Raw genomic sequence first — 23,811 nt, 5'->3', positions numbered from 1 at the left:
GGTCCACTGCCTTTGCCCCATTAAGTTCTAGCCATGCTTTGAACAACAGAGGGGAAACAGAAAGCAGAAGCAAGACCTTCTCAAGAGAAATGGCTGCTCGCTTGCTCCATGACAAGGAGGGTCAGTGTGGCGTAGTGGTTAAGAGCATGGGACTGGAACTCAGACGATTCGGGTTCTAGTCCCCGCTCAGCCATGGAGCCAACTGGGTGACTTTGGGCCAGTCACAGACTCTCAGCCCAACCTCCATCACAGGGTGGTTGTTGTTGTGGGGATAAGATGGAGGAGGAGATGAAAGCTGCCTTGAGCCCTTTGTAGGAAAAAGGCAGGATATAAGTTGAAAAATAAATAAATAAATAAACGGCTCAGTCCTTAGCTATATGTGATGCAAAAAGATGTGGTAGAATCCTAAAGGGAGAAGGTAGCCTACACCACTTGTGGGGAAGCAGTTTTAGAAGAAGAAAAGCACATCAGAAGAAATGCTAACACATCCTGGGGAAAGATGGGTACCCAGTCCATTGTTTGCTGTGCTAGCTTCCTACTTGCAGGAGGGTAATTAACATGGGCTCAGGCATGCCCAAATATTATGCCCCCCCCCCAGGCAAAGTGGTACAATCCATTTCAACACCTCGGCATTCTGTCAAGTCTTTCCAACTATCTTTTGATGCAGCTGTAAAACAGCCTGATGACAGTGTGTTTCTCCTGTGTGCGCAGTTGACATTAGTGCATAGGAAAGAAGCATAAAAACATCTCCAGTGCTGTGTAAAAAGCTAGTACACCTATTATTGCATAGTGTTTATTTATGTATTTATATGTTTCATTTGTGTATCACCCAATAGCCAAAGCTCCCTATTAACAAAGCAGCCTCCAAATGAGGAATGTGGACAGAGCAGCTACTCTGGAGCAGACATGCTAGTCCGTCTCTGCAAAAAGCATAGGAAGCAAGCTGTGGAAACCCCTTTCCTTGCCCTTCATTCTCTGTCCTTGATGAGAGGGGAGGGATAAGTAGGGATGTGTGACCTGGAAAATCCATTTCATTTGAGCTTTATAGACAACTGTGGCATTTCCAGGCTGGCGACTGGAAACAGACCATGTTGGATTCCTCCCCATCCCAAGTTCCAAAAATGTACGTGAAAATGTTGCACATATTGAGAGCTGTGATTTGTGTATTCATGGCACCCCTTGTGCAATCGGTGAGATGTGCATTTGGGTTCTGTGCAGACATGGGATTTGATGTTTTAAATTTCTGCAAATGAGTTTGCAATGTTTTTAATACTGCATTGCATTTGCAATAAGTTATATATAGTATATTTTCTTGGTAAATATCCATATCAGTTTCATCCTTTCACTGCTTTGTCCTTAATGTCCTATACTCCGTTTCAGAAGGGGGAAGCGTGGCCAATCTTGTCTAGTTTAGTACTCTCACTATGGTTTTTTGCTAGGGTTATGTGATGTGTGTACATCAAATGGAAATTTTAAAAGTTATTATTTTTAATTATTTCAACTATTTTTCAGCACCTGTGATTTGTGCAAATAGGGTCATGCATTTTTAATTCTCCCCACTGCTCATTACTCATTTATGATGGCACTGCTGGTGTTTTTATCTTTATTTTTAGCAATGAGTTAGGCCCCAGTGGTGGAATAGCTAGCTTTGGTCAGGCTGGCCATATGAGAGGCTTAAATCTGCACAGTTTTTAGATGTGCACAAGTTTTGGTCTCCTTGATCTTGCTCTCCATGGCCCAAAGGCCATGCAATTTGCAAACTTTCCTGAGCTCTGGCTGCTAAATGAAGCCCATCTGAAAAGCAGAAATGCTCATGTTGGCTTGTTGAGTTGGTGCTAGTAAGGAGCAAACAAAATGGAGTCTAGAGGACTGAGTAGGGAAGAGCTATTGGATTCCTCCTGCCCACCCAATACATTCCTCACGCATCCCTGGGAATAACTTATTTTACAGACATTATGCGCAAGTCTGCTAGAAAGACAAAGGAGCATCTCTTCTCTTTCCCGATCCACAAAGAACTTCAGGGAATGGAAGGCTGATGTCTTTCCCTTCCCACTTAGAAGGGCAACCACAAATAATGATTGGCTATTAAGTCAAGTTCAATTTTCTGGGGCCCAACGACTCAATTAAAGTATGGAAATGTGCCTCAAACTTAATTCTGTATTAATGCATAGCACTTGCTTTAAGATTTCCACTCCCACCTCATTTTGGTAGTTAACTGAGGACTAACGTTAAAGATGAAGGAACAAACTTTTTGTTAAAGATGTAGCAAGCAGCTTTTTACATTCTAGTTGTTCACAGGTCGAAGTCCAGGTCAAGACTGTAGTAGACGTTAAAGCCCTTTACTCCCCCCGATCCAAATCACCCTTCCCTCTACACACACACACACACACACACACACACAAAGGCATAGCTGCTTGCCATGTCCTATTATAATGTCTGCTTTAGTCCTCAAAGAATATGTATCAAAATTAGCAGCTGAGGAGGCCCAGTGCTTCTTGCACTGGGGTTAGGAGTCCGTCCCACTGCGAGTGTGTGATAGAGGTGAAGCAGTACGCATTCCCGTGCCCAGCTGCAGCTTGCTGTAACTGTGCTATGCTGCGGTCCTCTTCAGTGATGTGGTGGCAGAGTCCTCATCACTGGGTTCCAAGAAGTGCCAGAATGTCCTCCATCTCCTGCCCAGATTTCTAATATGGAGGATGAATTGCTTCTTTTAGCAAGCAGGATTCCTACCAATCTGGCACTGGGACTGCATGGCCCAGGTGGATTATGATGTACCCCAGCAAAACTCTTCTTTCTGTGTTGATGAACATTTTCTCCAGTCTGGCACTTTCTATTGCAATTAAATACTCCCCAGCCAGTAAGGTTAAAGCAGAGGCTGGCATTTGTCTATGGCACTCATGCTACTTTTAGCATCTTATTTATTTATTTATTTATTTATTTATTTATTTATTTATTTATTTAGTATGCTGCCCATAAAGATTATCTCAGTGGTTTATGTTAGAATTAATATTACAAATACTAAAACCACCACAACAAAAACAATTATATATAAAACCCATAACAACATAACCATTAAACATTAAAATTATATCAGGTCTGTAGGACAACAAGACGACCACAAAGGGGTACCAGATCTAATTCAAATCAGTTGTTAAAATATTTAGAGAAGAGATATATATTTGTCTGGTACAGAAATGAAAACAGTGCTGGTGCAAGATAGATTTCCTTGGGGAGCCTATTCCACAAATGAGGGGCAGCCACCAAAAAGGCCCTTCTTCTATTTGCCATCCCTTTCACTTCCTTGAGGGATGGCTCTTTCTGAAGGACCTCCTGCTCAGATCTTAACGAATGGGAGAAGGTGATCCTTTAGGTAGCCATGTCCTAAGCCATTTAGAGCTTCATATGTCAAGACAAGCAGTTTAAATTTGGCCCGGTCTTCAACTGGTAGCCAATGTAGCTTATACAAAATTGGTGTTATGTGGTTTGCGGGGTGGCACCTGCTACCAACCACACGGCCTGATCTTGGACCGGTTGGATTCTCCAGACTGTCTTCCAAGGGAGCTCCATGGAAAGCGCATTACAATAATCCAGGTGTTGCCAGTGCATGCATAACTGTGCCCAAGCTCTGTCTGTCCAGGTAGGGATGGAGTTGGTGTATTTGTTACAGTTGAAGGAAGGAAGCCCTGACCACCAAGTCCACCTGGATCTCTAGTGATAGTCCTGGGTCCAGGAGCACCCCTAGGCTGTGGACCCTGTCCTTCGGGGGGAGTGTGACCTCATCCAGGACAGGGTAAGGGCTCTCCAACCTGTCAGACAAACCACCTACCTACTGTACTTCTATCTCATCTGGATTGCATTTCAATTTATTGACCCTCGTCCAGTCTGTTACCGAGTTCAGGCACAGGTTCAACACAGAGACTGCCTAACCTGGACTAGATGTCAATGTGAGGTACAGCGAAGTATTATCAGCATACTGCTGACACTTCAGCCCAAGCTCTGATAACTCTGATAACTCTTAGCTATTTCTTGGTGGTTTGGCATGACATCCAGTTCTAAACCTTCTGCCTGTTGGTTGCTTGAGGAGGAAGCTGAACATGGTCCACAGATTAGCTGCTGCCACTGGCTTTTGCCTCAGCTTTAAACAGATATTTAAATGATGTTGGTTGGATGGCATACGCTAGTGAGCTCCATGCAGTGGCATGTCAGAATGTTAGTGAAAATCACAGGCAAACTTAAACCTTGAGAAGATGGAACTTAGGCAGGCTAGAGTATGCAAACTTGGTTCCAATTCACAAATCAGCTGAATTTGCCCCATTCACAATCCTGAACATGAACGCTATCAGAAGCGAATCTTGCAAAAATGCTTGTGTGTTTCCAAGCTTGCAATCACACTGAAAATGTATATATTTTTTTAAAAATGTACTCAGAAATGTGTACTTTTTCTGATCTGGGAAAACGAAAAGCAGACTGCAAATGAAAATGGGAGCGAGCCCAACCAAGCATTGAGGTGAAGTTTGGGAAATTAAGGTGAGCGCAAACATCGTTTGTTCTCCCTTCCCTGTTCTAAACACCTTTGACAGTGCAATTAAACATCACAATAGGCATGGGAATGCAACTGAAAAAGGGCAGTAGCTATGGTTGAAGAGCTGATTATTCCTTGCTGGCCTGTGCTTCATTTGGGGGAGCTTTAGTACTTCCAGACTATAGAAGAATTATTTTCTGTGTGAGGTTCAATATTTTACCCTCTGTGGCTTTGAAGGCTGATTAGGAATCCAGACTGGGCTAAGATTATAGACCCTCTGACTCTGGCAAGATGGGGACTTTTTCATGTGTTTTTCTATTGTCATTTCAATAGTGAAGCTACAGAATGATCACTGCATCCTTTTTTGTATTATTTCTGAGATACGAATATAACTCAAATGGCTAGGTTAATGATTGCTAAGTTTTTGAACGTGGCTATTGACAATGGATCTCTCAAGCCAGCAAACTAAGCTGAATTTGCACTTTTGACATGACTTTTTCTTTTTGTTCTGGTTGTGTATTGCCATTGATTAATAAATCTGATGATGATGTCCTTGTGTCTTAGGCATGTTGCTTGCCCTACCCCATGTCAATTTGCCTCATACATAGCTGAGGATTGAGCCATGGGTGATATGGAGTAGGCAAGGGGAACACGCACCATATGATGTCACCATGCCGCGTATTCTCGTAATTGCAGGTTGATCTGATGGTGGAAAAATTAACATTGGAGCAGCCATGTGCTTGACTCAGTGCATTTAGTTTAAGGGTGCATCCATATGGATTGCACTTCTCATGGATGGAGAGCTCCAAGACTGAAGTCTTCTACCTGTCCTATGTCTGGCCAGCAAGAGTCGGGCAGGGTGAGAAGAGGACAGAGACCATTTCACCTCCATTCTGCCATATAAAATGCAAGAAGCACCTAGGCAGCTCTCTGGGACTATCTAAGGTGTGGAGGGGCCTGGAGAGCCCATCAGGCTCTTGTGCATCTTGGCCTTTCCTCTCCCCTCTACTTGGCCCACCCCCTTTTCTTCCTCACTGTTTCCTTAAGTGATGATGATGGTGGCCTTATAAGAGAAGCTTTCCATGGTGGTTGGGAAGGGCAGGGAATTGAAATCTGCCTCCTGTGCTTGTTGCGCTGCCTGCGGATGCAGAGGAGGAGAGCTGCTGTTTCCTGTGGTGACTGCCTAGGGCTGTAGGATGACTCCAAACACTGTTTGGAAAGAGCATTTTACCATTCCACAAATGAGGTGCTCTGTATTAGGACCATTTTATTTACCCCCTTGTTAATGAATTTGAGTAACTAAGAGTTTAGAGTGTTGAATGAGGATTAACATTTAATTGAAGTTCTCTTTTCTTTTCTCGACAAAATGTATTTTTGCTCCCTGCTTGGACATAATCAGTCCGACAAGGCTTTTAAAGAAATTGACTTTGTTAAATGTTGCATTTGCTACGTCCGTTGCTACATGGAAATCAAAGCATACAATCATGGGCTTTGTGGCACTGGAGAAGCAAATGAGAAGGATTACTTTTGCAGTTACCATGGGCAGGGTTTTGCTATTCAGAATGATATTAAATCCCATCGGAGGAAATGTTCATTTTCAGATAAAAATATGAAATATACTTAGAATGATTTACCATGGCAGCTTTAATAGTGGCTGCAACAAATATTCAGCTCATTCTCGGTTTCACAGCAAGGAGTTTTACAGCTGTTTAGCTGCTTTATGCAGAGACAGACCACTGGGCCGTCTCGCTCAGTATTGTCTCCTCTAAATGGCTGTGGGCTTCCGAGGTTTCCGACAAAGGTCTTCCCCAACCCTGCCACATGGGTGCCAGATGAGCCATGACTTGCAGGATGATCCCTCTTTACACGGTTTTTGTTCTGCTAATTAGTAGCTCTATGGGGCTGCTTCCAAGGTTAGGGAAGCATTGCTCTGAGAAGAGTGTGTGCAACACTTTCCTGTTCCTTAAATCCTCCCTCAACCAGTTGTTAGTTTTATAGGGATGTGTATAGGGAAAAATAGGTACAGCTGATGTTTCTTCCTCTCCATCCCCATAAGAGTTAATGCCCTCCCTCCCTCCCTCCCTCCCTCTCTGTGTGTGTGTGTGTGTGTGTGTGTGTGAGAGAGAGAGAGAGAGAGAGAGAGAGAGAGAGAGAGAGAGAGAGAGGGAGAGGGAGAGGGAGAGAGAATGAATGAATGAATGAATGAATAAGCAAGAGGGAGAGAGAGATTTGTGCCTGGGAAAGAGTAAGTGGGGAAAGGGGTTAAGCACTATTTCTCATAGCAATCCATAATATAGATCTAAATGGTTGCCCTGTGGGAATGCTTGTTTGCAAATTAAAAATTGAAGTCATCTCCCACGCATTTGATCCGGAGCATCCCTTTGAAGTGGCAGTGCTGAGGAAGGGGCCAAGGGAACCTTCTTCATGCATGCCAAGTATGTTCAGCACCACAGAGGCATAAGCCCTCTTCTTTGATGGTGATGTGGATGATGTGAGAGTGTGAGCCCAAAGCATTCACAAGTGCAAACTGGGGCGAGTCCTGAAGGATTGTATCAGGGAATTAATTAGAATAAGTAGCAGTTGTATTTTCCTCTTTTGCGTACCACCTTCTGGGCCATTCATCAGCAGCCTCTTTGGAAAATTTGCTTTCCAAACCAGCTGTATGAAACTGGTTCAAGCATCAATATGGTGAAACAATTAGGGAAGGAGGGGATTTGATCAGAGTTATTTGTGAGTTTGCACTGCATTGGTACCCCACCCTTTTCAAGAAACTCAAGACAGCTTACACAATTCTTCTCCACTTCTCAGTCTTACTCCCACAACAACAGCGCTGTGAGATAAGTTGAGCCGAGAGTCTGTGACTGGTCCACAGTCTCCAAGCCAGCTTCATGGCTAGCAGGGACTAGAACCCAGAACTCCTGAGCCCCTGTCCTGCATGCAGTTCCAGAAATCAAAATCAAACTGGACTTGGTCACATTCCTCATTTAGATATTCTGCTATTAGAAATCTGGAAGCAACATTTCCAATTTTTCAAATAACAATGCTGTGTGTTACTTTTCAATGAAAAGCAAAATATTGTGAAATCATTTAACTCAATCCTACATTTATTTGGAGGTAGGTTTTCTAGATCTAAAGGATATTCCATTCCAGTAAGTATTTCTACAACTGCCAAATTATATGTTCTCAAACACTTGCCCCAGCTCATAAAGTCCTCCTTCCAACAATGGCTGAAATGAGGGTTTGCCTTGTTCCAGCAATCTGAGCACTGAGCAGAAGGTCAGCCTGCATCCAATTCCGTTACATAAAATTGTTAAATGGGCTCATTGATTCAAACATTCTGCAATTCCCTTTATGAATCTCAATTTAGATTATAATATTTACTTGCTTTTTTTAAACACCAAACTAACAGCAACAGAATCAGAACAGAAATTGAACTTGCTATGGACTTCAGAGGCTTGGGAGACAAACTAATACTGAGGAAAAAAAGGCTATGTAAAATTTAGTTTAGAGGGTATGAAGCAAAAAAATGGATGTGCGTGTGTACCTTTTTGGGGGGTAGTTTAGGAATGCTGGGAGGAGGCACTATTTGCCAAAACTTTTTTCTCAAGAAGTAATGGTAGCAACATTCCTCCCAGTTGAACTTGTTCACAGGTGGTGGCCACATTCCTGTTGGATGTCTTCTTGGAATGTGGCTATTGAGCGTCACTCCAAAGCTGTGATTGTAAGAATTTACCCAGGGCTGCCTCAACACCATCCCCACTCACAGTGATGGCAAAAAGAAGTCTGAAAAAGATGAAGAGAGGTTGGGGAGAAAAGGAGTGTGCATGCACACATGTGAGTCCGTGCTCTTTTTGAAGCACACGGCCAACACTCCACTGCCACACATCATGGGAAACCTTGCTGCCATTTTACCAGACCTTCATCTGCCAAAAGAAGAAATACAACATTCACGACCTGCAAATGGGGAAGCATTTTTGCTCAGGCCTACAGACTGGAGTCATGCAGGTTCCCTGCTGGTTAAAGGAGGGAACAGCAGGCACAGGGCGGACACATAAACATAATGAACCTTCAGAGAGAGGTTGCTTTATAATCCCTGGACTTGGCCACCCAAGCTGGCAATCTCTTTCTATACATACTCCCTCTAAAGTGGGGTGGGTGCATGTTTGAGGCTGCTTATTTAAAGTACTTGAATAATTTGGTACTGCCCTCCCATGGCCTTCCTTTCCTTTCATCGTAGAGTCTATTCCCAATGTTGAAGAAACCTCTGAAAGACAAGCAGTAACTGTGGGTGGTGACAACTTTTCCTTTGTCCCGCAACACTGTCTACAATAACTTGGGTTTGATGAATGAATGGCTTCCCCAAACTAGTGTGCTCTCGATGATTTATAGGGTCTTCAACAACTATCATCCTCAGACAGTGTGGCCAGTGAGTAGGAATTCTTGGAGGTTCTAGTCAAAATCATCTGGAGGCAATCAGAACTAAGTAAAGAAAGTCTACCTAAGTTTTAGCTCTGTCCATTTGGAGAGGTTCCTTGAGTTTGACCAGAAAAGATCTTTGCCCCCTTGGCTCTGAAGCTTGCCTGAATATAGGGATTACCCAGTTCTCTGGAGACTTAAAAATCAGCCTTTCATGGCTTTTGAACAACTTTTGTCTGAGCTGTGATTAGTGTTCAAGGTTTGGTCAAACAAATTGATGAAATTTTGAAGCAGCCATCTTTGCAGATCCAAAAATCCTAGATTTTTTTTCTCTTTTACAACAGCAAAAACAAAACTAGAAATACTGTTTGGACTAGCTCTAAATTTAAGTTTTCAGCGAAGGGGATTAATACAGGATATGTACTAATAATCCTCAAAGATGGTATTTGGAAGAAAAGAATACAGAACAGGACACGATACTCAGTTCTGAAGAAATCACTCACTATGTGATGAAAAAGATAATGGTAGGAAGTGGCATAGTGCCATACTGTAAATAGCAGACTGCAGTGTCAACAAAAATATGATCCCTTGAAATATTAACCTGAACACATTTCCTTGGAAAGAACATGGGATTTAATTTTTCATTCCTGATCGTAAGCAATCTCTTTTGAGAGAACTAGGTATGAATCTGGCAATACATATTCTGAAACATTGTGAAATAGATGGATCATTTTTTAAAAATATAAGTTTATTGAGATGCATAGAGACAGTTGTTCCACTGAGGAGATTAAAATTGGAATCACATTATGCATCTGCATTCTGCTGGAAGGCCTCCTTTCCTTGGAAAACAATAGCAAAAGAAAGCAAGAACAGTTGTCTCACATCTCATCTTTGAATTCAGCTTTCTTGGAAGAGAAGAAAATAAATAATATTCACATGGATGGACGCTCAACCTACTGAATATGCATTTAAACAGTTTCACCCCAATCTTCTTCTTTTTCTTTCCCCTAGTGCCTACTTTCCTTTTTCCACATCCAAGAAAAATCCTCTTTATGCAAACAGTTATTTCCATGTTGGAAAAATGGTTCAAGACATCTCAGAAAAATTTCCCATACATTGAGACAAAAATTTAAGATGGGGGGGGCGGGGTGGAGACTGAATTTGCTAGTTCAGAGGTATAGAATCTGACCCCCTGGGATTACCCAGAAGACCATGCTTCCTTTCCCAGACCCTTCCCCTTCCCCTTCCCCAACCACCAATAATTTGTGGTTTTCTGATTTTTATGCATTCCTTCCTTGCAGCAAATGCTTAAAACGCCTTTGCAAAGGCTTGGTTACTGGAAGGAAGAGCTTTGAGCTAAAATATGCTGTTAGGTTTGATCCTACACTTTTTTACCTGCCTGTCACTGGAATTGAATCCTTTACAAGCTTCCCTGAATCATAGAATAGTAGAGCTGGAAGGGGCCATGAAGGCCATCGGGTCCAACCCCCTGCTGTTGCAGGACACCAGGTCACACCATCCCACTCAGGTGGCTGCCCAGGTCCTTCTTGAAAGCCTCCAGTGTGGGAGAGCCCACCTGAAATGGATTTAGATCCTTGGAATGAAAACATTTTGGCCCCCCTGTGCTAGCCCCACTGCTGATGTGTCTGCTGGTTGCACTTACTGCAGTACATGCACAGGGGTCTTCCCTGCCCTCAGGAATCCTGGGAAAATCTGGGTTCCTAAGTATGAGGAAGAGCCCTGCACGCATACCGCTCTTTCAGATGAATGCTGCATGCAGGACCTCTGGAGGGTCATACACACCAAGCACCTCAGGGTCAGGGCTACAGGCATGCAGTCCATATTTGCTCATCAAATGCATCATGGTTTGGAACATTTTGTAAAGTCATCATGTTTTAACTTAGGTTTGCAACGTGTGGAATCCACCAGACATAATGCAGCCCACCAAATTTTTATACCCCACTGGGGCCTTCTTAAGGGTAGAACCTGGGCCTGTTCTTCCTACAAAGAAGCCTTCAAGGGAAGTAAAAACAGATTCTGAATGATAATCAGAAGGTGAAATGTCAAGGCTAGTAGACAGAGATAAGCCAGGCAGATGCTGGGAATCAGTTTCTAATACTGTGGGAGAGCTTGGGGAGCATACTAATGAGGAGGAGGGTAGGCCAAGAATAATTAATCTCAAATGACTGCATCAGGTAAAGAGTGTTGACCATCTGAGAAGTTTTGGATGTGGGACAATCCGCCCTGATGGCATGGCTTGCTCATTTCAGTCTGGAAGGGTTTTCAGTTTGGACTCAACTTCTTATTAAGCCCTATTTCCCTAATGGCCCATATTCTAACTTGGCTTGTTTCTTTTGTTACTGACTTCTGCAATACTCTTCATTTGTAGTTTAAATGTATTGGCTTGTCAATATTAACATAATAAAGCCTTTTAGTTAGAAAGCCATTGTTCTGGTTTGCTTGGAAGGAGGAGAATGGCTAAGGTAATAGGACATTTTAAAAAAAGAACTTAAATTTAACTATTTGATCAACTGATTAAAAACAATAAAACTAATCAATAAAGTAAGATTAAAACAGCCCATTTAAAAAGAAATATAAAAACAAAGGTAGTCACACTGGTCCATGTAGGGAAAAATGCAAAATCCACAGATGGACAATACCTTTACTATAATAAACCAAAATGCCACATTAAAACCATCTTAAATGATATGCTGTAAACATGGGCAGATTAAAAGATTATCACTGGTGCCCTAAACACCTCAGTCACTTCAGAGTTAGCCTTCCTGGAGGAGGCATTCCAGATGGGGAAGGGGTACCAGAGTAAAAATGCCTTGTTTCTAGTTACTGCTGCTACAGCTGAGGATTTGGATGGTCTCAGAAAACAGTTCTTGGTGTCAGCCTTAGGAGAATTGTTGTTTGGTTCCCCGTGGCTACCTGTTTTATCTCTCGGTCAGTTGCCATTTCAGGTAAGCATTCTGTTCTTGTCTCTTCTTCTAGTCCTGATTCTGAATCTGAGATAGCAACTGTTGAAGAAGGGATTATGTGAGATGAAGATCCAAAACCTGCAGTGGATTATAACATTTCAGGCTTCAGGGGTGTGTGTGTGTGTGTGTGTGTGTGTGTGGGAGAAGTTATAATTTTGAGTATCCCTTTACCTGAGGGACATTAGCTCAAAAGCTCACATACTAAACTAGCATGCCATTGGGGCAGTTTAGGACTGATCTGTTCTTTAGTTTCTTGTTTGTTTTTCTGTATGCAGAGGAACCTTCCTCCATCCTTGGTATAACATAGGATAGAGGCTCCACCCACAAGGTTTAAATATAAAGAACCATAGGAACTGTCAGCACCTGAAAAGCAGGTTGAAGTCACGTGGTCACAGTCTTTGAGACTATAGTGAGAGGTACCATATTTCTATTTAAAATGTATTTTTCCCCAAATGTGCATTGACTTATATAGATACGCACATGCAAAGTTTAAGCAAATTCCTACCCACTCCTGTTTTGGTGGTGCATCTCCTCTGGCTTACTGAATGCCATTACATGGGGATGGTAACTTTGAAGTCTGGGCAAACCTTGCCATGGAGGATGAATTACTTATGACTCAAGCTATTTGTTGGTGATTCCCTCTTTTACTAGGAGACCACAATTACATTCTGCCCACACACCTTCAAACTCAGATGCTCATTTCTGCCATTTCTCATTTTTGCTGGAGTGAACATGCTGCAGTTTAAGAATAAATGTGGCTGTTCCCTCTTATCATCCAAAAATGCAATGCATGATCAAGCCCTTGATGAAGATTTTTAAAATAAAAAAATCACACACACCCTACTGCTTTTGAAACCAATTGTAGGCACATTTTAAAAAGAACAGCCATAGGATATTAGCACTCTGGAAAAATGGGGAATAGAACACAGTGGCTGAGTTCAGACTACCTGGCAAGCCATTTTTTAAAAAAACTAGTGTTGGTCTGTTGTCTTGTCTGAACCCAGTCATGGTATGTCACTATCTGGTCTGGTCTTTAGAAACCTCAATAAGAAACCAGAGTTTGTTCTATGGTTTCTCTGTACCCCCATGGCTTGTTGTGTTGCCTGAACCCAGAATGGTGGTTTCCATGGTCTTGGTATGCAACTCCTATAGAGTCCCCTGGAAAGAGCAGCGACTGGAGCCACTCTGGCCATCCAGCCTCTGTGTGTGGACCAATGAGGAAGAGGCAGATGATGTAGACACAGGGTGAGGCACCTTGGGACTGAATTTCAGGCATGCTGGCTGACAGGATACATGCCAACAGAAGGAGGAATGAATGGAGAGGATGGAGACCACAATATAGTAGAAACCATCATCTGTCAGGCAGAGCATAGTAAAAAAAAAATGCGAGCTGTGCTAACCATTCAGGGCTGCTTGTTGTGTTTTGTGAACACGGCCAATGGCTATGCTCTTGACTTTAAGCAAAGCTGTGGCTTGCCCTGCAGAATGGGATTTTAAAGGGAATCACAAGCCATTAGTAGTGTTCAAATAAGGCTTCCATGTCATTCCTACGAGGAGAGCAATACCCCTTTGCACATATATGGAACACTTCCCTTTGCAGTGGGGAAACAACACATCCCCAACTCCACCACATAAACTTGAGGGCACAAGTATACTTACAGCATTTCTCTGTTAACAGTATCTGTTTTTTTGACTGCAGGTGGTGCCTTTACAATCTTAACCTTTTCTTGATGCTGTGAACCTAAGATATCTAGTATTAGCATACATGCTGTGCTAAATGTTGGTGCCCCCTTTGGATTATCTTTCAACACTCACTCTATGACTGTTTCCCCTTTTGACAAGAGCTTGATGACTCAAACTCTTTTTAATTTTGCAAAGCTGATGTTTTCTCACAACACTGAGAATTAAAAGCATTGATACATAGCTTGTTTTGGTCTTTCCTAAACTCACTCTTGATTGAAAGAATCAGAATCTATATACTTAAATTACCTGGCAATCTAGGATAGAATACTATTACTAGCTCTCTATGTTTGGTCAAAGATACTCAGCAAAAACATCAATATCTCCATTGTAAGTACAAGAGACAGAACTACAGAAATAACAACACCAACCAGCTTTAGTTGGCTCAGTTTATAGATGACTAAACTACAGCTGTATTTCAATTGGTGGTCAGTTTGAACTGAGAAAGGAAATGAACTAAAAATATATAACAAGTGAATTGATCACTCAGATTTGAGTGGTAGATCAGGGATTTAACAAAAAGCCTGCATGTTTTGAAGTATAACACACATCAGAGTTTTGGGGAAAGACAGAATGCTTTTTTTTTTAGTATGAACTTAGAAATATATGCTGAAATGAGACAGAAGGATAGTTATGTGGTTACAGGAATGCACTGAGTTTTGGTTTTGTCCACTACCTACTCCCTTCCTTCCTTCTTTATGAACAAAGCACCTTGTTTGTTTGTTTGTTTGTTTGTTTATTATTAACATTTCTATACTGCACATAACCAAAGCTCTCTGGGCAGTTCACAACATTAAGTCACCCATCCAGATTTCAAACATTTCTGAGTTCCCATTTGTGGTTTCTAACAAACCACCAGTTAAGATACCAAACCTTGAGGTTTGGGGAAATCACAAAGTCCAGTATTGGACAAGATGGGAGACTGCAGTTCACTACAAACTGTGAATCAAACCTTCAGGTTCCCTCTGTTTGTGCACAAAAGAGGACAAGAGGATGGGAAGGAGATCACATTAACTGGAAGCATGTTGTTCATTGAGCTACGAACTATGATGTATTGTTCTTCTGTTTGATTTTGGCTATAGAAGGCTGAGCTACCAGTCTAGGGCAGCTTGGCTTCCCGGGGGCACGCTCGCTGTCTTAAGGAATCAATGCAGGAGTATTGGTTGTGCATTCTGCTTTAAGAGTATGATGACTTCCTCTGTGCTCTGTGTGAATATTTGTAAAATGCTGCAGATACACAAACACACACTCATAAATCTCCTGTGCATTATCTTCTCCAAGAGAAATTAAGCCTTGTGACATTGCTCCTAGCCTTTTCCTGTATAATAACTATATAAAGCTGGCCTCCTCTCCTTGCTTTGCTTATGAAAAGGAAGCTTTTTTAAATCTGTAAAATGGTTTGGATCTTTTATTGTCAGAGCTGCTGCAGAGAACACCAGGACAAAACCCATGCCTCTTTATGGGGTCCCATCCACACACATCCCCAGCGAGTTCAGATCACAGCCTTTCCCCCTTCACTTTTGGTCACTTTTTCACAGATTTCAGTGAGCTGCTAAATAACCTCAGAGGTGCTACAGTGGAAAGCAGAGTCAATTAGCTCTTATCGTAACAATGCAAAATGTTAGCTCTCCCAAGGCCTTCTAATCATGGTTTCATGAATGCGTTAATGACCTCATGCTCAACGGTACAAGGAGCATCCTCTTGTGACCTCAACTCAAGCTCGAACGTCGAGGTATCCATGCAGATAACCATACATGGGCAGCACACTGCCCCAGTCCTGCAGATCATGGGGGCTGCTTTGGTGCAGAAAGCACCACTATTCTGGATCATTTGGCTTTGCTGGCTGGCATGCTTGTAACTCAGCCCCGGACAGACACATTCATTGCTCCATTCTCATTGTGCAAAGGAATCGTCTTGCTTTGGCTGACGCAGACTCTGAGTGAGGGGGCAATCCAACAAGCAAGGAAATGAAATGGGCAAGAGTTCAAGCACAAAGGCAGGAGTGGTCAAGGTGGCAAGCAGAGGTCAAAACACAATTTGGCAATCAGATACATTGGCACTGGCTAAGGCAGGAGTGGTCAAGATGCCAGGCAGAGGTCGAAACAGAGGCAGTCAGATAAATTATACAGCCCAGAAGCAGAGTCAAGGAAGAGTCCAAAGGCCATGAGCACAGAGCATCAATCACAGGGCAACGTCCAGGAAATACGATAGAAGATGCTGGAGGGGAAAGAACAGCATTGTTTGCAGCAGTGGCCTGGCAGTCTCTGAAGGCTGTTATTCCCAGAGCTCAGCTGTACCGCTCTGTAGACCAGGAGGGTTCCTTCTTTCTCATGCAAGCCCTCTTTGGCCTGATGCTTGAGGTGAGGGGCCTCCTGATGCTCAGAGGGTTGCTCAGCCTCTGTCTCAGAGGTGCAGTCCCCTCTCCATTGGAGGGATGGACCTGTCGCCATCTCTCCTGAAGGCCAGGCTCATCCTGGTCTGGTGGTGGTGGCCAATCCAGGGGTGCTTTCACTTCTTCCTGTGAGGAGAAGACTTCTAACAGGCACTTGAATGGCCAATGCGGAATAGCCATTCTGCACTTCAGAATGTATTACTGCAGGACTGAAACTTAGCATATTCATTAACCCATCTCTAGTTCTACCTTTCAAGGCCATTTTTTCAAATAATTATGGATGTCACTGTTCTTATAGACTTGGCATGTTCTGCTGATGTGTATACTCTGGGGTCTCCCAGCATCATCTAAATATTCTTAAACTTCTTGTGGCATGCCACATATGAGCTGGGGAACGGTTGGAAACACCCTGACAGGGTGCCTGAAGAAACAGCACATGAATCTCAGACTTCATAGATTTTGCTGTCAGAAGGAAACTTCCATTATTTCAATCAATGTTGCTCCTGGCAACAGGAAGCACCCCTGTGCCTGGCTGCTAGAACACGCAGTTTGAAATAGTCCAAGGCACTGAAGTCTTTCCACCCATCATTTTGAAGGCACTATAACAGTGATACTGATCAAGCACTGATAGGTTTTGATCATTAAAATAAATATCTGTGAATGCTACAGTTATAAACAGCACCCTCTGAAAACATCCAATAGGAATGCCATGGGCTTTATAACTTTTATTATGCTCAGGTAACTGAATTCATCTCAGATCCTGATATCTTGTTAGGATCCTTACCAATGCGTCTTTGCTTCATACTAGTTTTTGAATATTAGGAATAGCTTAGTTCTTGTAGTTTTCAAACTTCAAATATCAAGCAATTAGGTTTTTTTCCCTAGCATGTTTCTGTTTTTCTGACTTTTCAGTGAAACACATAAGTGTGTGTGTGGGCCAGGAGGGAGGCGCCTTAATATCTTGCTTCAGCACACAATGGAAAACAATATAAACAAAACTGAAATACCTGAAAGTAAACAAAACAACAGCAAGAACAAAACACACAGCCTCTCTGCATGTCTGCTTTGCTTTATCCCGCCACTGGATGTCACTGCTTTTCTATGGAAATTTGGTTGATGGAATATTTATCTATACCTGTGTGCCTGCCACAAAAAGCAAGGCAGCGGGGGCCAACCACAGTCAAATTCATGCAAAGCATTTCTCGAGAAGCAAACTCATTCTAGTGAATCTATAAATAGGTTATTTGTCTTCAATATAAAGACTAGCTTCCCTACAAGTAGTTTATTGGTATTATCAACCCATAAATAGTTGTTCCAGAAGTCTAGAAATAATCAACTCAGGAATGGGAAGCTTTTATTTACCAAAAAAAAAAAAAAAAAAATCAGCTCTCCTGTCGTGATATCACTCAAGGTTGTGCATCTAGGGAGGACCACAGGAGCAGAAGTCGCTCCTATGCTGTGACCATGCTCAGTTAGACCGCTGGACTGTCTAGCCCAACACTGACTGGCAGCAGCTTTCAAAAACATTTCAGGTAAAGTTGTTTCCTAGCCCTGTCTGGAGATGCTGGGAAACGAATCTGGATCCTTTGCATGGAAAACAGCTTTGCTACAATCCTGCAGCCACTTGGCAAACGTCGCTTGTGATACCTCACGAGCACTCCCTGAGCCAATGTGCAATCTGAAACACACTCATCATTTGATATTCGCTCTGGATTGCAGTTCTCTGATTTTTTAAAAAGATGTACAAATGTGTTTATTGGGGAAAGTGCCCACAGGAGTGCATATATAAGTAAGAACAACACAGTAAAGTGTATTCTAGTGCGGAAAATGCATTAAAATGTGTATATAAGGCAAAATGTTAAACAAAGATGGGTATATTAGCATAGATCCACCCAGAAATGTGTACTAACGTTTGTGTAGCCTCTTTTTTGTTTTTTAATAAAACCCTAAAATGATATAGAAACAGGATGGAATGAACTGCAGACTGGACAAATTAGAATTGCGAGATGTTAATATTGTCAGATTTGTCTATTCCTTTGTGCATTTACTTCTGCTTGACCTGAGAATGAGGGAGACATGCTCCTTGGGTATGTCACATTTATATGAATTGATTAAGCATCCCTAGTGATGCCTTATCAGGTTCCAGTGATTGCCTCCTTTTGCATATGCACAGCTCAGTGTTTTAGAAGCCTGCAATGCAAATGACCACCACCACCAGCAGCACCATGGGGGTGTCCTGAAAGGCAAATCCAGAAACTTATATGAGAGACTTAAACGAAGACTGGCTTGTTTCTTTGGATCTTCTGGCATCAGAGTCAGGAAGCTGATTCGTACGCATTGCACTCCTGGGAGCGGAATCCCACACATCCTGATGGTGTGATGTCACACTGTTCTTGGAAGAGGGAGACTGCCCTCTCTCCTAGCTGGGCAATATTTATGACAGTTGCTGCAGATCCAGATGCAGCTGTGCAGAATCACAGCATAGGCATAAGAAGACAAGAAGAGCCATGGTGGACCCTTCAGTGCCACATGAGTTTCTGTAGTGACCAACTGGATGCCTCTGGGAAGCCCACAAGCCAGCCATGAGTGCAATAGCACTAGGCTCATGTTCCACAGCAACATTTACAGTAGTAGGTGGCCATCTTGACTACCTGCCATGGATAACTTTATACTCCATGAATCTGTCTAATCATCTTCTCCAACGGCTACATCCTGTAGCAGCAAATTCCATGGTTTAAGCATTGCTTCAAATATCCTACCATTCCATTTCACTGGATGGCCCAAGGTTCTGGTGTTATGAATCCTCCCTATTTACTTATTCATACCATACATAATTCTATACATTTCTATCATGTTTCCCTGCTGCTTGCCTTTTCTATAATCAAAGGAACCCCTCCACCTTTCCTTGTATGGAGTTGCTCCAGCCCCTGAATAATCTTGGTCACCCCTTCCTGAACCTTTTCCTTTTTGGGATGTAATGACCAAAAGTGCACCCAAAGTTGCAGCACCGTACTATTTTCAGTTTCTCTTCTCATGATTCCCGGCATGGAATTAGCCTTTTTCACAGCAGCTGTACACAAGGTGGGCTGTTGTGAAAACAGCACCTGCGAATTGGCTTTTAGCTAAGTGAGTATTGGAGAAGGTGTCCCAGGCACCCACACACCTTCCCTGCCTGCCCCCTCCCCGCAATCCAAAACCCAAAAACCAACCCAAAACAAAATGAGTAATAATGGAGAACTGGCCTATTCTGACTCTTCTGAATTAAACTGAATTGCCAGGGCCAACTCTGTACCTAACAACCTGCTTTCTTTCCATGGGGAGGAGTGGTAGAGCAAGACTATTCTCATTCTAGCCCAAAGACTGGTGTTTTCATTATCCAAAATAGGGACTGATGTGAAGTACAGAATGAGGAGTAATACTTTAACAACATATGTAAACAGCACCACAATGTTTGGTAATGGGCTGGTCAGTGGATGGGGTCATGGAAAAGAGCTGCTCTGGATTCCTCAGAATGCATAGTGACTGAAGCAGGCTGTTTTCTGGTAAATGCAATTTGGAAAGGAAAACTAAATCATGCAGTTATTCATATCTTGACATGGTTTGGAAGGCTGAGAAAGATTGGTTGGTCACATGGCAATAGAACTTCATGAATAGCTTGTAAGATGCTTTGAAAGTGTACTTAGGAGAAGGGAGTGAATCACAGTGCAGCGATAAATACTAACAAAGTATAAGAAGGCAATGGAATTTGTTATTTGTTTATTTCCTTGCAGTGTGTGGGGATGGCATCTTAACGCACTAAGAAAAATTCTGGCTATTTTCTTTCCAGCCTTGTCTTTAAAAATAACTGCATTCGGTTAAACGGTGTGCCTTGTAGTCCAGGTACAAAGCCAAGATTTCAGACTGTAGCCTTGATTACGTGGCATGGACTGTTTGCATACTCCCGCAATGTGCTCCTTTCCCTTTCTTTCCCTTGTTGCAAAAATAATGTGCGTTAGGGCTCCAGTCCCACTTCAGGGGCTCAGACAGCAAGCATGTACAACTAATTTGTGATTATGAGTTCTGTTTTCTTGGCATACTGTAGACCCTGATATCCTATGTATAGGTCCCTGTACCCTTGAAAATGTAGTTGTGCAACGGGGCTTGGGTGGTGTCATACTCTTGCCTGAGCTTGGGGACCCTCACCCTGGGAGACCTGAGCTGCAGTTGCGCTCCTGGGCCAGTGCATTGGGCAATTTGACCACTCTTCTTTGAAACACATCCAAATGTTTGATGCCCGGGTCCGGCTGTCCCAGCCTAGGCAGCACATTCAGCTTTGGTGTACTGTATTCCCGCCGGCTCTTCTTTTGGTCTCGCGTATCTGGCATAGTGCTAGATGGAGGCAGTGGGCGTGAGCTTGGGTGGACTCCGAGAGATGGTGGAGGACAGGAGAGCCTGGAGGAATGTTGTCCGTGGGGTCGGGCATGACTTTGCGACTAACAACACCAAATCTGGTATAGCTGTGCCTTCGCTCCACATCTCCTTTCTTGCTTTGCCCATGTAGGATACCTCCTATGAATTTTGACGGCCTCTTTTTGCAAAGTGCAGATCAAATGGATGAGGCAGATGTTGTCCTGTGTCCTTTCTGTACGTAGGCTCAGAGTTCTTACACCTGTGTCATGGGCTTTCCTAAGGAAGTAGGTTAGCTGCCTGGGAGGAATAAATTTCTCTCTGAGAACCTGCAAAAGCACCATCCATCTAATGGACTCCTTTGCAGACCTTTTCTGGAGCAAGTGCCACTGCAGGAATATAATTTTATATCCCCATATGCTTGTGAAAAAGAGGTTTTGTGAAAGCATTCTGCTAGGCACATGCTCACATAGGCAAATATCACGTGACTGAGTGTCCAGGGAAATGTATCCTCACTCCCATCATTTTCCTGTGCACAACTGCATGTGGTTTTGCCTCCTTTCATTGGGCCACTTTATCACATGCAGGGTAAAACTGCCTCACAGTGATATTTGCCCCTCAAAAGAGGCTGGTGGTTCACTCTTGGTGGGGCAGTGTATCCACCCTGGTTTTCAGCCTGAACTTCAAAGGAGCTGTCCATGGTGTTGAATTCTGCTTTCAACATAGCTGCTGAACTTTGGATATGGATACATACTGGAAACATCAGTCTCAATTGGAGACAGGCTGTTGTACTGTGGGGCAGAGCAGCATTTCCCAGCTTTGTGCCTTCTAGGCACTTTTGGGCTGCAACACCCAGAATTCCCAGTCAATGGCCCTGCTGAATGGGAATTCTGGGAGTTGTGGTCCAAATGCCTCTGAAGGCCACCAGGTTGGGGAAGGCTGGGATAGAGGAAAGCTCAGGCGTTTCATTGTTATATCTTGAGAAATTTGGAAGGGTGGTGCAGTGCAAAGCAGTTCAGGAGCTCTCATGCATTTCATAGCCACAGGCAAGAAGGTTATGACTACAGGTGCAGCTTCCCCCATCTCTGCATTACAACCCGCCACCTCTCAGACTTCCCTCTTGTGCAAAATGTTAATGACACACAAAGGAAATCTCTGTTCTCCTTTCCTCCCTTTTGGAATAATACAGCATGGAAACCACTGGCCGGTGACTTGTTTGTTGTATGGCGAAATGCATCAAAGCCTTTGGTTTGACTTCTCAAGACAGAGAAGGCTCAGCAATTACAATCAATTTATACCACCTGGAACCCATTTTATCCAAGTCAGCTTTTTCTTCTCCTTAAGTTCTATAGATGAAGGTTGTTGGCAGTGGCCTGTATAACTTGCACCGTCAGCCAACAGCTTCTTTCTTAGACGACCGTGGTGATAATGACACACTCTTCCGTATTTATCACTGAAGGTATGCCCGTGGTGTTAATTGCCTTTCTAAAGGCCTGGGCAACATTTTTCACATGTTGTTTCTGCCTTATTGTGATGGAGGATGGTTGACATGAATGGTTCAGCTCTGAATTATCACAAGTTTCCCTTTCTGCATCTCCCCCTGCTCCCCACTCCCATCACTGAATTCTTCCAACTCTCTAGCCTGTTATTCTAAGCAGAATTTTTGCATAGTGGAGCACAAGTTAATTTCCATATAGCATCCTTCAGGTCTTGTCAGAAACAAAGATATATATCTATATTTAAGGTTGTTCACAATATTTGCAACCTCTTTGTCATCACACTCAAAGGCCCTGAGTAGCATAATGAAATATATGGTCAATGCAAAACTTGTACTAAGAGTGCAAGGAAAACATTTCAATGGCATAATTCTAGGTGTAACATTTTCGCATTCTGTGCATGTACAGACACTGGCATTGCCACTAGTTCAAAAGAGTGCTTCACTGTGTTTACAGTTAAAACAAGTCATGGTCTTCAGCCCATCGATCGTGTGTCTGATATAATGCTGATCCTTTGATGCCACCAGATAATACTCACTTTTATGACTATTTTATATGTATCTCAAGAAGGATATTTGCTCAAGAAAAATGCATCTGCTGTGGAAGTACACCATATGGCTGCATTGCTAATTAGGTTGAAATCTTTGACTCCTGGTGTTCAGCAAATGCATAAGACTACATTCAAACCAGTAAAACCATAAAGCAATCTTTCATTTCCTCTCTGCTCGCATCCTCATGAAAAACAGACCACAGGATTTTTACCTGATAATCACCTTAAGTAGTGGATACTTAGCACATGGTACCTCTGGAGCAGTTCAAGGTGATTTTATTTGATTTTATTTCTGCCGGAGAGCAAATGCCCACTTACCCACCCACCCACAGACATCAAAAACCAAACCAAAAAACTGGTTCATGGATGCTTTTTTTCTAGATTACTGCAGTGCAACTGCTTTATAGAAAAATTTTCTCCCAAGTGGCCAGAAATGGGCAGTGTACAAAACCGAATCAAGTTATGCAACAGAGAAGGTAAAATTCTTTGCTGGGTTTTATAAACAAGGGCCTATTTGAAGAAAAAGAGCTATTTTCATAAGGGAGTATTTGATGGTAATTTATTAGAAAATATCAGGAGTTTTCATTTGATCACATTTTGTTTTGACATTTGAGGTGGGTGCTCTCAGTTGCAAACGCCTGTCATAACGCAATCCATAGAGAAGGGGATTGCAAAAATGTCACTCGGCAAGGTTATTAAAAGGTAATAGCTGGATTCCCCACCCATTGATCCACTGACTTTTCCTAAAAAAGAATCATTCAGATGTGCTTTCCCTTGAGCTGAGCATGTATCCGGTTTTCGTTGCAAGCTTTTCTTAGTTGCTCTGCTGTGACTCCTTCAGCCTCCTAGACACCCAGAACAGCAAATCACATCCCAAAGTGCCGCCCAACATAATGTAGCATTATTATTATTTTTTTTTTGTAGGAAGCAAAAATGACATTTAATGGCCTCATTGTTCATCATGTTAATGCCTTTGACACGGCTGAAAACAGGGTTTCTAATGAGCACCCAGGCAAATGTGTGCAGGATGCAGTTCTGCCTTGGTAACTGTACATTTCAGCTCCTCTAATTGCATCAATAAGGAATGTGGTCTCCGTGTTTAATGAATGCCTTTTGACTACTTTCTGGAAGGCGACTGCCTGTGAGGAGGGGGCAACACTAGCATCTTTTATGCAAAAGCACACAAACAGGTTTCAGCTCGGAGTGGCCAACTCTGCAAACTCCATTGTGTTGTTACACAGTGCAGTCAGCTCCTTTCCTTTCGGCTAGCCCCTCTTTTATTCCCTTATGAAAAGTATGATTCCTTCCCCCATTCAGTAGCCAAG

The 23,811-nt window shown here is 42.8% G+C and overlaps 1 protein-coding gene across 4 annotated transcripts in view; it reads left to right on the top strand.

Moving 5' to 3' along the window:
• CTNNA3 (catenin alpha 3) overlaps positions 1 to 23,811 on the top strand; it is a 766,319-nt gene that overhangs the window by 299,892 nt on the left and 442,616 nt on the right. The gene's annotated exons all lie outside the window — the stretch shown is intronic.

Source organism: Varanus komodoensis, unplaced genomic scaffold, assembly GCF_004798865.1.
Source record: "Varanus komodoensis strain SLA01 unplaced genomic scaffold, ASM479886v1 scaffold11, whole genome shotgun sequence".
NCBI lineage: Eukaryota > Metazoa > Chordata > Lepidosauria > Squamata > Varanidae > Varanus > Varanus komodoensis.
Note: the sequence above shows the minus strand (reverse complement) of the source record. Positions and strands in the feature narration are given on the sequence as shown.